The 12,749-nt window shown below is 43.7% G+C and overlaps 1 long non-coding RNA gene across 1 annotated transcript; it reads right to left on the bottom strand.

Moving 5' to 3' along the window:
- Positions 1–365: 365 nt before the first annotated feature.
- Positions 366–12,147, bottom strand: LOC110368123. Its single transcript, XR_004928089.1, has 3 exons — positions 11,533–12,147; positions 11,302–11,459; positions 366–502 (listed from the first exon to the last, which is right to left on the bottom strand). It is a non-coding gene; the product is annotated as an uncharacterized LOC110368123 (long non-coding RNA).
- Between the last annotated feature and the right edge of the window lie 602 nt (positions 12,148–12,749).

The raw sequence follows: 12,749 nt of genomic DNA, 5'->3' as shown, positions 1-12,749 counted from the left end.
CCCAGATGTAAGTAGGTACTGGCCAATGGCTGTTTTTGCCAAATGTGGCCCATGTGTGGCCAGATGAGGACCAGGTGAGGAAACAGCAACTGGCCCAGAGTTGACCCATACATCGGGTCACCTCTGGCAAGCCAGCCCTGGGCCATTGGGGGCCCATCATTCATTGCGGCATCAGGGCCAGATGTTATGTCATCCTAGGCCTAGAGAATTTTATCTTGTGTTAAATGGACAATAAAATACAACTAATGTATTAGTTGTTTCATTTAACAAAATTTGTATTTCAAGTACAACAAATAACATTTAAAAAATACCAACAAACTGGCCAAAAAGGCTGCACAAAGTGTGTCTTAAACTTGAAATTCCTATTTTTTTCCATTTTGCTGATCCTTCAATCTCTCCTTCATGTTGTTTCTCCCACTGTTGTGGTCTGGAAAGTTTTTTAGCCATTATGTGATTCTTGCATCCACCTCCCAGTCAGTAAGACCATTGTGCCACACTGCCACTGAAACGACAACAACAAAAAAACTTTAATTAGATTTGTTGTCATTCAGTTTTTCAATTGTTTCACTTTTACCTTTCTTGTTTGAGTGGTGGTCTCTGTAGGGGTCATTTATTTGTATATTCAGTTGGTGGTTATTTGGCAAAACATTATAGAGCTGTCAACTTCTGCAATGAATGAACCCGTCTCCAAGGTGCTGTCACTCTGGTGCAAGAAGGTGACAGTTAAGCAATTACCAAAAAGAGCTAACATTTTCAGAAAATGAGAAGACTAGTATCAAAAAGACATCAACCAAAAATTAGACGATTGTTACTGGAAGAAAAGAACAGAAACAACTCTGATTGAAAACTCTATTGTCACTGCAACGGAAACACTACTAGAAAACCTGAATTAGATTTTTTTTTTTTGTTAAATAATAGTAATGTATTTTGTTTAAAGTCATCACCTTTTAAACCCTGAATGGTTTCATATATTATTGTATTCTGAAGCGCGATTATTTCTTGATCTGTTTAAATATTTTTCAGCAGATCTGTGAAATAAAAGCATATTATCTATGACTACTTTAAAAGATGAATAATATTCCAGAAATGTAGGTAAGAAATGCCTAAGTCCCTTTTTGAATAACAGTGCATGTACAAGACTGTCTTACCTGATCTTCAGGGGTTCGTGTGAAAAAAATCTCTCAAATCCACTTTGGTCTCATTTCTTTCTACTGCGGCCTTGCTCTGATAAACATGTACGGGGTTTGCTTCTGATGACTCTCATATTCAAACTACACAGTGAGAGCAGCGGAGCTACAATGAACGGCTAACACCAAAGCTAACTGGATAAATAAACACTAGAAGTGCGTAGCAAGATGAAATTAGCAAGGAATGAGCACCCACACTTGTTAGGTGAGCATGTCACAATTGGCATGCGGGACAATCAGTAGATAAGATGATACCCCAGAATTTGAAGCCGAATTATTTTTCCACTATACCTTTAACTACAACAACATTACACAAAAATAGAAACATGGCAAAACACTTAGAGATTAGGACTAGAAGAGTGATCGTGGCTTCCATGAGTTGGCGAGACACTACAAATGCATAGGAAACATGTTTTAGAGATTTGAAACTTTTGTTGTAAATTACTGTCATAAATACAGATGGGAAAAGGTTACTGCAAGTTTCTGTCCATCCATCCATCCATTTTCTGATCCGCTTAATCCCTCATGGGGTCGCAGTGGGTTGCTGGTGCCTATCTCCAGCATTCACTGGGTGAGAGGCGGGGTACACCCTGGACAGGTCGCCAGTCTGTCGCAGGTTACTGCATGTTTTTACAATCTAAAGCAAAAGGCATTTAGCCACAGCTGGTAATTTAGTAGTCAGGACGGCTATGATCCACATCAAACACTGGTTCAATTTCCGCATTTTGGTGAGAGTCCTTGCTCTGATGATTTGATAAATGTGGGGAAAACTGTAACTGTAAAGCATGAGGATTATCTATCATAAAACCTTACTTATGGAAGGTAATTCCCCAGGATCTGGTTCCTAGTGTCCTTTTATTTGCGCACCCATAAGCGGAGTAAAAGTCGGGCTTCCTGGGACGTAGCTCTGGAAGTTTGCTTACTTTCAATACAAAATCTAAATGATTTATTAAGTTAGACAATCATTTAATTCAATCAATTGGTCCCATGTAGCCCCTAAAGGGGTGACGTTTTCCGTCTGTTGATTTATCTGGAAATCGGGTGAAAATTCACCGGATTCAGAGAGTCTGAAAACATAAAGTACATTTTCCTGACTTGTATTCTGTCTGACGGCAGCTTGGTCTGACCTAAGATGGCCGCTCTGTCGGCACGCCTCTCACCCGAGGACGCGGCGTCTACGTATTCATGTGTGTGGTCCGAAACGCGCATCTGCGTTAATCGCTTCCGGGTTATTTGTCCTTGTTTCCCTGTGAGGCCAGAATCGGGAGTGTTGGTGAAGCTAAAATAGAGCAGCAGGTGATGAAGTCTGGAAAGAAGTCCAGCAGCTGGAGGCACAGCGGAGAAACTGGAGGGAAGCAGGAGCTCAAAGAGCGGCAGGACGCAGCAGAGGAGACACCAATGATGGGGGATGTTTTCCAGCCCAGAGTTCTGCTGCACCGATTAGGTTTGTAGATTTCCTTCTTCATGCTAACTGTGTGGATGGAGCTAAAGTTTAGGAGCCGTTTTCAGCAGCTGATGGATTCCTCCTCTTCATCACAACTCGTTGCAGGGTTTCCCCCAGAAAACTGGCTAAGCCTGCAGCTCTGCTTAGGAGATGCTAATGTTAGCTTAGCATGTAGCACAGGAGGTGCTAATGCTAGCTTAACATGTAGCATAAGAGGTGCTAATGTTAGCTTAGCATGTAGTATCGGAGGAGGAAAGTTTCTCCAATCAACGCTTTTTGGTTTATCATGTCTAGAAAAAGGGTGGCATGTTTCCCTTTGACTGCTAATATGGAGGACCAATCCTGCTACAATTCAGAACACAGCCAGAATAAATAAATGACTCGGTAATATAAATTCTAGTGCATAAAGTAACTACAATATGTGTTCCATTACTTGCAAACTTAATTTTATTTTTTGTATTTATTGCATTAGTGATTTTTGTATTAGTATGTGATCCCCCCTTTTGTTGTATAGTTACATCAAAATATATTTAAACATGTTTTTTTCCCCCTGAAAATATATCTTTTCCACATTCTTTTAATTCAGAGACACTGATATAATTCCACCCCTAATTCCCTCTTGTCTGGAAGTTGTACAAAAAACATGGGTGCTCGTATTGTTAAATCCTTCAATCTGCCCACTGTTGGCATGGCTACAATAATATGGGGTTGGAGTGGTCAGGGTCATGATCAGTGTTGATGCTAAACATGCCTCAACTGGTTCCCTTTATATAGGAAATGTTTGACCAATCTGTATAATATGATTGAATTTGACTTTGTAAAGTGCCTCAAGATGACATGTTTCATGAATTGGCGCTATATAAATAAAATTTAATTGAGTTGAATTGGAGCCACAAGAGGCTCTTTGGACCTTCCACAGTGGCTCTAATAACTTAACTAGCTAAAAATGATAAAGGAGCTACTGATGTTTTTAACATAGATAAAATAACAGATACAAAACATATCAGTTATTAAATGATTTAACATAATAATTCCATTGAATTTCCGCAACAGAATGACATTGAATCTTTCCCATCGTTGTAACATTGTAAAGATCCAGTTGTTCATAATGCATGTAATGTGTTTCAGTGTTGGCTGCAGATGTTAAAGAAGAGGCTCCTGAAGAACAGAGTCCTGAGGAGGAGCAGCAGGAGTCAGAGCTCCTCCACATAAAGGAGGAACCCGGGGTCCATCAGGAAGGAGAGCAGCTCCTTGTGAAGGAGGAGACTGATAGCAGGTTTCCATTAACTGCTGCTCCTATCAACAGTAAGGATGTTTTCCATTTGTATCCTGTGCCACAGCTAAAGTATAAAGGATAAAATTCAGGGATTCCTTCTAACTCTACATGCTCTGATCTTATTTCTTAAAAAAACATGTCGGCTCTGACTAGAGGTTCCAGTAACAGATTTCCTGTAGGGTTGAACGATCTTGGAACATAATCTAATAGGGGGTTTTCAGCTGACGTCACGCTCACGTGACTACTCAGCGCGTCCGCCATATTGGGTGGCAGTCGTTTCGCACCGTTGACCTGCATTGTATGACGCCTTAGGCAGTATTGGAAGTGAACAATGGGGAAAACGTGTTTAATGGTTGGTTGCACGGCCCGTGGAGGTGGAGATCAACGCTCTTTCTATCGCCTACCAGCCGTAATAGTGAATCAGTGTGAAAAAAAAAAACAGCTGTCTGAACAACGCCGTCACCTATGGCTGACACGGATATCCAGGTCCGATTTGGACGGTGTTAAGCTGGAATACGCCAGAGTCTGCGGTGCTCACTTTGTCACAGGTAATTAACTGTTAAGTATTTAAAACATATAAGAAGAATATATTAATAATAGGGCTTGGGCGTTATGACTTATTACTTTCCGCGGCTGTCATGTTGACTGCCTCCGCCGCCTCTACTGCCTATTACTACCGCATACTGTACTCCCTCTCTCAGCCGTGTTTTAATTTGATTAATTTCACCTTAACTTGATTTCAACCATGGTAAACCGTTGCTGTATTGTGGGCTGTAACAGCGCAACACATGATCGCCATGGGAAAAACATAGAAACAGATTAATTTTCCACCGCTTTCCTGCCTGGAGGCGCAACCACGGAGAACAACTGTTAGCGATAACAAAGAGTCGTCGGCTCGCTTGGATCGCGGCTGTAAGTCGACCGAACATAACTTTCCACAGTATCCCGATGTCAATGAGAGTGTGTTCTAAACGTTTGAAACACATAGCAGCTAGTTAAAAGTACATTACATGCGCGAGTGGTTGTTAGCGCTAACGGTTAGCATGAGCCAGAGCCCGTCTGTACGCAGCTTACCTTTGAACGAGTTACAGAGATAACAAAGAGTCGTCGGCTCGCTTGGATCGCGGCTGTAAGACCGAACATAACTTTCCACAGTATCCCGATGTCAATGAGAGTGTGTTCTAAACGTTTGAAACACATAGCAGCAAGTTAAAAGTACATTACATGCGCGAGTGGTTGTTAGCACTGACGGTTAGCAGCTACTAAACTAGCATGTGCCAGCCCGTCTGAGCGCAGCTTACCTTTGAACGAGTTGCTGTGTTCCCACTGTTTGCTGGCTTTATGATCTGCAGCTCCTACCGGCGCCAATACGGTAAATACAACTTAATTTTGCACTGGTCATTGTTCTGCTTAAATAATTAAAGCCGCGAGCGGCGTCGATCGGGCGGTGCAACACATTTGCAACACATTTGCGTCGGATTGTTTACATTTTTACCATCTTATTAAAACTCACCCGTCCACGTATGATGGCGATTTCTTTGATGTACATAACCAGATGTGAACTGGTTGTGAGCCTCTAGATCCTTGTAAGCTCTCATTTCCTCAAGAGTGTGCAGAGGGTTTTCACTGAACACCAGGTAATGCACTATGTCGCCGTGCTCTACATTTGGCCAATCATCTGGATTACGGCTAAACAAGGCACCGTGGAGGGCATACGGGTCCATATGGTCGATCACGGAACATTTCCTCAGATATACGTCCTTATCTGGTCGCTCTAGCGTGCTGGCGTACTTATCCATTCGCGATACGATAATACGTGTAAGACAACTAGAGATAAGGAAGTGTGCCACCCAATATGGCGGACCGGAAGTTGGCCAGTGACGTCAGTGAAAACACCCTATTGCACTTTTTCCTAGGGCTAGGGCTCTTCCTATCAAGCAATAGCAGGAGTCATGAGCTAGCTGTTTAACTCTGTTTCAACAACATCTTCAAGTTGTATGGGAAAAATAGAAGAAGCCACAGCAGTCTTGAACTCCCAAGAGACCTATTCATCTCAGCAGGGGGCTGTGCACTTTGAGCTTTTTCGAACTTACCTATCAAAATCATCATGAAGGATGGGGTGTCAGTCCTTGAAGGAGTCATCACCTGGAATTCTGACTTTCTCATGTTAAAACTTTTGTGTTGGTATTGGGGCTAAATTAAAACCTTTCAGAAAATCAGGAGTGTGAAAGTGAATTTTTATTTTTTTTGTGGGCACAAACCACAAAAAATTCACAAGAGCGTGATCTCTACCAAGTGAGAGCTTGGTGCTCCTCCTTGATTTACGTCACTCTTGGAAGGACGCTAACGTAAACCACGCCCGTCTCTCGTCAACCAAATATATACAACTCTCTGTATGTGCGTTGCGTCTTGCGAGTGTTTCGTTAACTTGCGGCAATACCGGGCGGAGATGGAATCAAGCCTGCATTTGGAGAAAGGGGCGATTCCAACAGGGACTGACTGCAGTGCACTCGGTAAGTGCTGTTTTGTTTGTGCAACTCCTTACTGATGATCTCTCTTGTCTGTTCTCTTTGCTGTGACTGCAAACGTTGTGCTTTTATTACGGCCATTTGCCGTGTCTATCTGTGTGTAAGTTTTGGACGCCGACACCGGAAATCGATGGTAAACAAACCAAAGCACATGCATGTGAGATTCTCAGGCGTACCCTTGGGACATGATGTATGAAAAAGCGTCAGAATGAGCTCTATATGAAACATTCTCTCCTAAACATGAATTTAAAGACATTTCCACTTGGATAGTATATGTAAAATAGCAGGTGATGACTCCTTCAAGATGTTAGGCCAAGTTTGTTGTGCTGCTCAACTTTGTCGCCTCCACTTTGAAGCACTCTTTGCAGACCGGCTTGTCAAGATCTCTGGCCTTCCCCTCTTCGTTTGCCTCATATGGAAACATTTTTGCCAAACAAGGCTTTTGCTCTGTTGTTTTTGACCAAGATTGGCTGCTTTGGCTCTATTACAGTAGCGTTGCCCATGGATCGCAGATATATGTACGTGCCTGAACAACAACGAGGTGGTTCACGATGAGGGCTCTTTCTGCCTGGCTGGCGAGTACACGGGCCCACAGTGCAGGTCTCATGCACTCACAATAGTCGCTTCAGTGTTGATACCATGACAAATTAGTGTTGTATCAGGATACAACATTTGGGTATCACTACATTTCGGAGTATCTACTTTTGAGTCACCGGCAAGTTCAGTCTCCAAGTCCAGGGTGAGATCATTCCACCCATCGAGGGCAATCCAGTAAAATGCCTGGGAAAGTGGTTTAATGCGTCACTAACGGATGGTGCCAACGTAGCTGAGGCGGTGAAGCAGACTGAGGAGTGGCTGAAGAAGATCGACAAATCTTTGCTACCGGGCAAGTTCAAGACCTGGCTTTATCAACATGGCCTCTTGCCCAGGCTCCTTTGGCTACTAACAGTCTACGAGTTTCCCATGACCACCGTCGAGCTCATTGAGAGGAGGACCAACAAGCACCTGCGGAGGTGGCTAGGCATTCCCCCAAGCTTCTCGTCAGTGGGCCTTTACATCAGGTCGGGGCAACTGCAACTCCCCCTGTCATCAGTAGTCGAGGAGTACAAGGTGGCGAAATGCAGGGTTGTCCTAAGTCTGAGGGATTCCAACGATGACCTCATCAGTCAAGCTGGCATGACAACCAGATCTGGACGCAAGTGGGCTGCCAATGCAGCTGTAGACCAGGCAGTCAGCTCCTTGAAGTTGCGGGACATAGTGGGAAACCAGTGCATTCACCGACAAGGCCTCGGCTCTGCACAGTTCCAAACCTGGGGAGGTGCAAACACGGGAACCAGGAGAGGCATGGTGCAAATGGAAGTGAGGAGCAGAGAGGAGGAGAAGCGAGTAGCAAGAGCAGTGCAGCAAGGTTCCCAGGGAGCCTGGACAAAATGGGACTTGCCCAGGCGCAAAGTCACATGGAGGGAGCTGTGGCGCCTGGAGCCCTATCGCATCTCCTTCCTTTTACGGTCTGTTTATGATACCCTCCCCTCCCCAGTACATCTCCACACATGGGGTCTAAGAGAGGATCCACTTTGTAAGCTGTGTGGCAAGAGGGGGACCTTGGCCCATATACTGTCCGGGTGCAAAACATCATTAACCCAGGGGCGGTATAGATGGCGCCACGACAAAGTGCTCCTCTCATTGGCTGACACCATAGAGCGGGAGAGGGTCAAGAAGAGGCCAGCCGACACGACCGCACAGAGAGCTATCACCTTCCTCAAGGAAGGAGCTGCTAGACCACAGTCCACCAGGAGGAAAAGGACTAGCATTCTCCAGGCCGCAAGTTCCTGGGAGATGAGGGTGGATGTGGGGAAGAGGCTGCAGTTTCCTGAGGTGGTGCAAACAACCCTCCGCCCTGACATAGTGCTGTGGTCATCCAAGGAGCGGAAGATAATCTTGGTGGAACTGACAGTACCATGGGAGGAGGGGTGCGAGGAGGCCCATGAAAGGAAGGCCGCAAAATATCAACAGCTGGCCCAAGACTGCCGAGACAGAGGCTGGCAGGCGTGGGTCTTCCCTGTGGAGATAGGGTGCAGGGGCTTTCCAGCAAGGTCTGCGTGGAACTTCCTTTCTGCCATAGGCATGGATGAGCGGAGTAAAAAGGAGGCAGCTCGTCGGATGGGGGAGGAGGCGGAACGTGCCTCATGCTGGATTTGGAGCAAGAGAGAGGAGGAAAGCTGGAAGCCAGGAGCAGATGGGCAGTGAGCTGGCCACTCACTGCGGGCCCACCAACTGGAGGGTGTTGTGGTTTAGGGCTGAAACACCCAGTGAAGGTTGGACACCACCTGAAGACATCTGCTCCTGGCGTAAGGCTACAGCTACCTGCTTAGGTAGCTGAGAAAGGCACCTCGTGTGTATTCAACAAGACAAGTGAAAAACCTAATATCAATGCAATCCAAATAAGAGATTAATTAAAAACAATTGATATCAATATATTTGATCATACCTGATAAAACCTTTGCAACTTCAGTTACAGTTCAATAAAAAAAATTCTCATATTTTGCTGTGGATTAAAACTATAAATAATACCTGAATATCTATTTGCACAGAATAAAATGCATATATGGGAATATGGCCCCATAGCAAGATCGAATCTAAAGGGAGAAGATGAGGATAGTGAACAATAGAACCATAGAAAAAATAGGTTAAAAGTCCCATCTATTGCAATTAATCACTGCTCACACAAACTTATATTCCCTTAGATATTCTTAATATCTAATAATTATAAATGCGACTGACCAAACTTAAAGTCTAACTCTTGGACTGAAAAAAATCCTGAAAACCGTTGAATAACTTCCAGAACAAGGTAAACTTTGAATATTCATGTATCAAAAGTGTTCAAATTAAGTTTAAATATGAAATATTGCGCATTTTTTACACCGATTATAGTATTCCGCGTTTGAGTGCTGCCTTCGTTTACGATCGGCTATTTCCGACGTGTGACGTCAGTTCAAGAACACCGAGAATGCGTGAAGCGAACTTGCATAGAAACACACAGGCGTTTACGTTGTACAACCGGTACAGCGAACAAGGATATATGGATGTTTTCCAGTATCTTCTTTCACACACCAAATCTGCTGATCCACGTCTACTTTGAGCAAGCGCTTTTTAAAAAAATCGCCGAACTAAGTCCACAATAAAATGCCTTCTAGGTGCGTAGTTGGTGGCTGTAGTGTCGCTTATAGACCAGTTTACTGCTATTGTTTTCATCCGGGTTTTTCACGCATGCGCGCCGGACTGGTAGGCAAAAGGCGAACACAAAGGTGGACACAAACAAAGGAAACAACAAGTTTTCAACGTATTTTTCTTCTTTAGACAACGTATCACATGATCGTTTTAAGAGTAAGTTGATGGTTGATGGTATCAGATTGCCAAATCCACACAGCAAAAGCCTGAAGGGACGGAGCGAGTCTGTGAAATGCTGGCCAAGGGTTCCGTACGGCGACATATACAGCTACCTTATAAACACGGCAGGCCAGAACACACGAGAGAGCATGGAAGCATGAAACCACTGGACAGCTACAATTATTTTATATCGGGACATAGACACCAGCAACCCCCGGGCCCCCGTGAGGAATTAAGCGGGTCAAAAAATGGATGGATGGACGTTCAGACATGTTTGTGTAACAACACAAAGCGGAGACACAGCGGACACAGTGCTTCAGCAGAGAGCACGACCCGCCCGGTAGGATAAAACAAACATTGTTCACTAAGGATTATTTTGGTGTTTTTGTCCTATTAATCCTTTTCACAGACTCATGCCAGAGGGTTTGCATACATTGTACATGTACGTATATTAAAAAAAAAAATTGCCGTATTTAGTGGCTGTAGTGCAGACCGCGGTGAAGTTGGTTTGATATTGGACATTCAAGCTCCGCGGGATCTAGCTCACGGTTGATCCGGTTGAAGGACTCTGATTTCGGCCAGCGTGTCTCAGCTGCTCCCTTCTCCCATACGCGGTGGGACCGTCAACAAATCTGATTTGATTTTTGTTTCTCAAGAGTGCTCCGCTAACTCCGCGGAGCTTGAATGTCCATGTCAAGCCAACTTCACCGCGGTCTAGTGCAGGCCAGAAAGTAGTGCTACATACTTGGCCGAATGATTAAAAGGTCCGAAAGAAATGGGATAAATTCGTAAAAGAAACGCGAAAGGACTGGATTGCCGGCAGTGACAAAAGTGTTTTATGCAATTCACACATCACGAGCGAGGATTTTGAGGGGTACTTACAATGGAACATGAGCTCTATGTCTTTGGCAGCGTTAGATATAGTCTCCTCAGGTTCACCTTGTTCAAACTCCGTTTCTTGGTATATATTCGGTATCGGAGTCGCCGATGCTTGAGGTGGAGTTTGCAGATGTATCAGACATTTTTTTTAATACATTTTTTGTACGTAGAGTAAGAGTTATTAATTAAATTTAATAAATCGGTAGCGAAAGTCGTCGTTTTAGCAGCCGGATGCACGGTACTCTGTTCTGTTTGTGACGTCACATTCCGAAACAGCCCGATTGAAGAATGTTCGGGCTCTTTCGCTTATACAGCAAGTTTTATCAAAATTACTTCCAAACGGCGCACATAATTCACATATGATATACATTTCTTTACTCTGGTGACTATTTGAATGCATCTGTGTAAAAATACATTCAGTCCAAGACTTAGACTTTAAGTTATTTAGAATAAAGTGTTAATAAAGTGTATATTCTTGACTTTGGGGGAAAATGTTATTCCCCTCAAATGTTTTTCTATCCCAGTTATGGGATTATAGTAAAGTTCAATAAATTATCTGTATAATTAAATTGTGTTCATACATATGATCTTGGATCTTACCTGTATGTTATTTGGCTTGACTCCATCACCTCCAGGGCTGGGCTGGGATGAGCAGCGGGAAGTCTAGACCAGTCTCGACACTTGCTCCATGGTCCTGCTGATTACTGCTCGGTCCTGGCTCAGACTGGGTACCCTCAGCAGCCCACAGTTGTGTTGTACTGAAACACCAAGGGACACTATTAAGGAGGAAACAAAATATTAATCATCATCTTTATTATCATTGTAACGCACATTCCAATAAAATTTGTTCTCTGCATTTAACCCATCCCCTTGGGGAGCAGTGGGCTGCCATTGTGCGGTGTCTGGAGAGCAATCTTGGGTTGAGGGTCTTGCTCAGGGACCCAGAGTCGCAGTTTGTGGGAGTTGAACCCAGAACCTCTGGGACACAAGCATAATGCTCTAACCACTAGGCCAAAAAAGTCCATTTCACTTGGCAGGTTTTGGGGCAACAGAACATGATGAATTCCAAGTGGATGAATACTTTAGCAAGGAACTGTAAACAAACAAGAGATAAGAAACAGCAATGCAAAATAAATAAAAAGAAAAAGTAGCATTGAAATAAAAAGTGGATCTAACTAAATTACCTTAATATATCCTCAACAACATGTTAAACAGGTTTAAATTGAAGGCAACCGGAATTCATTCAGCTCTTTCTGAAAGAACTGAATGAAAGTCTGGTTGCTGTTGTGATTACCTTGGATAACTCAGAATTTGCACAGGCATGTTTCATAAAAATGAGTCTCAGTTCAGGCTGAGCTAAAAATACTTACTAATGTTCATAATGTGTTTCAATGTTTCCTGCAGATATTAAGCCGAACTTCATTGTTAAAGAAGAAGCTTCTTTAGACCACAGACCTCGTGCCGACCTGCGTAACCCAAAGCCCCCCCATGTAAAGGAGGAACAGGAGGGAGTCTACATCAGTCTGCCAGGAGAGCAGCTCAATGGGAAGGAGGTGATTAATGCCATCAGGTTTCCAGTCTCTGCTCCTCCCATAAAGACTCTGGATGATGAACAGTCTATGCTGCGCTCACAGCTTTATCCAGACCAAAGTAAAGGCAGAGAGCTTCCAGAAGAGAAAGATGGAAAAGAATCCACCAGGATACGAGATCATGGAGATGCTTCCTCTTCTTTAGAGACTGAAGGCACTGAGACGGTTGAAGAGGACAGTGATGTAGAGAACCCTCTCTCTGAGCTGAAACACTTGTCCGATTCTGGATATAAGAAATGTTCTACAGAGGAAAAAAATGTGGAGTCTTCTAGGAAAGGTCACACAGGAGTGAAGCTTAGCTGCAAAGATTGTGGCAAAACATTTATTGGAAAATCTGATTTAAACACACACATAAGAATCCATACACAGAAGCTTTTCTGTTGTGATCTATGTGGACAAAGATTCCGACAAAAAGGAAATTTAAACATACACATGAGAATTCACACAGGAGAGAAGCCT

The sequence above is a fragment of the Fundulus heteroclitus genome, chromosome 24 (assembly GCF_011125445.2).
Source record: "Fundulus heteroclitus isolate FHET01 chromosome 24, MU-UCD_Fhet_4.1, whole genome shotgun sequence".
In the NCBI taxonomy this organism is placed as follows: Eukaryota; Metazoa; Chordata; class Actinopteri; order Cyprinodontiformes; family Fundulidae; genus Fundulus; species Fundulus heteroclitus.
This window is presented reverse-complemented; position numbering and strand designations above follow the sequence as displayed.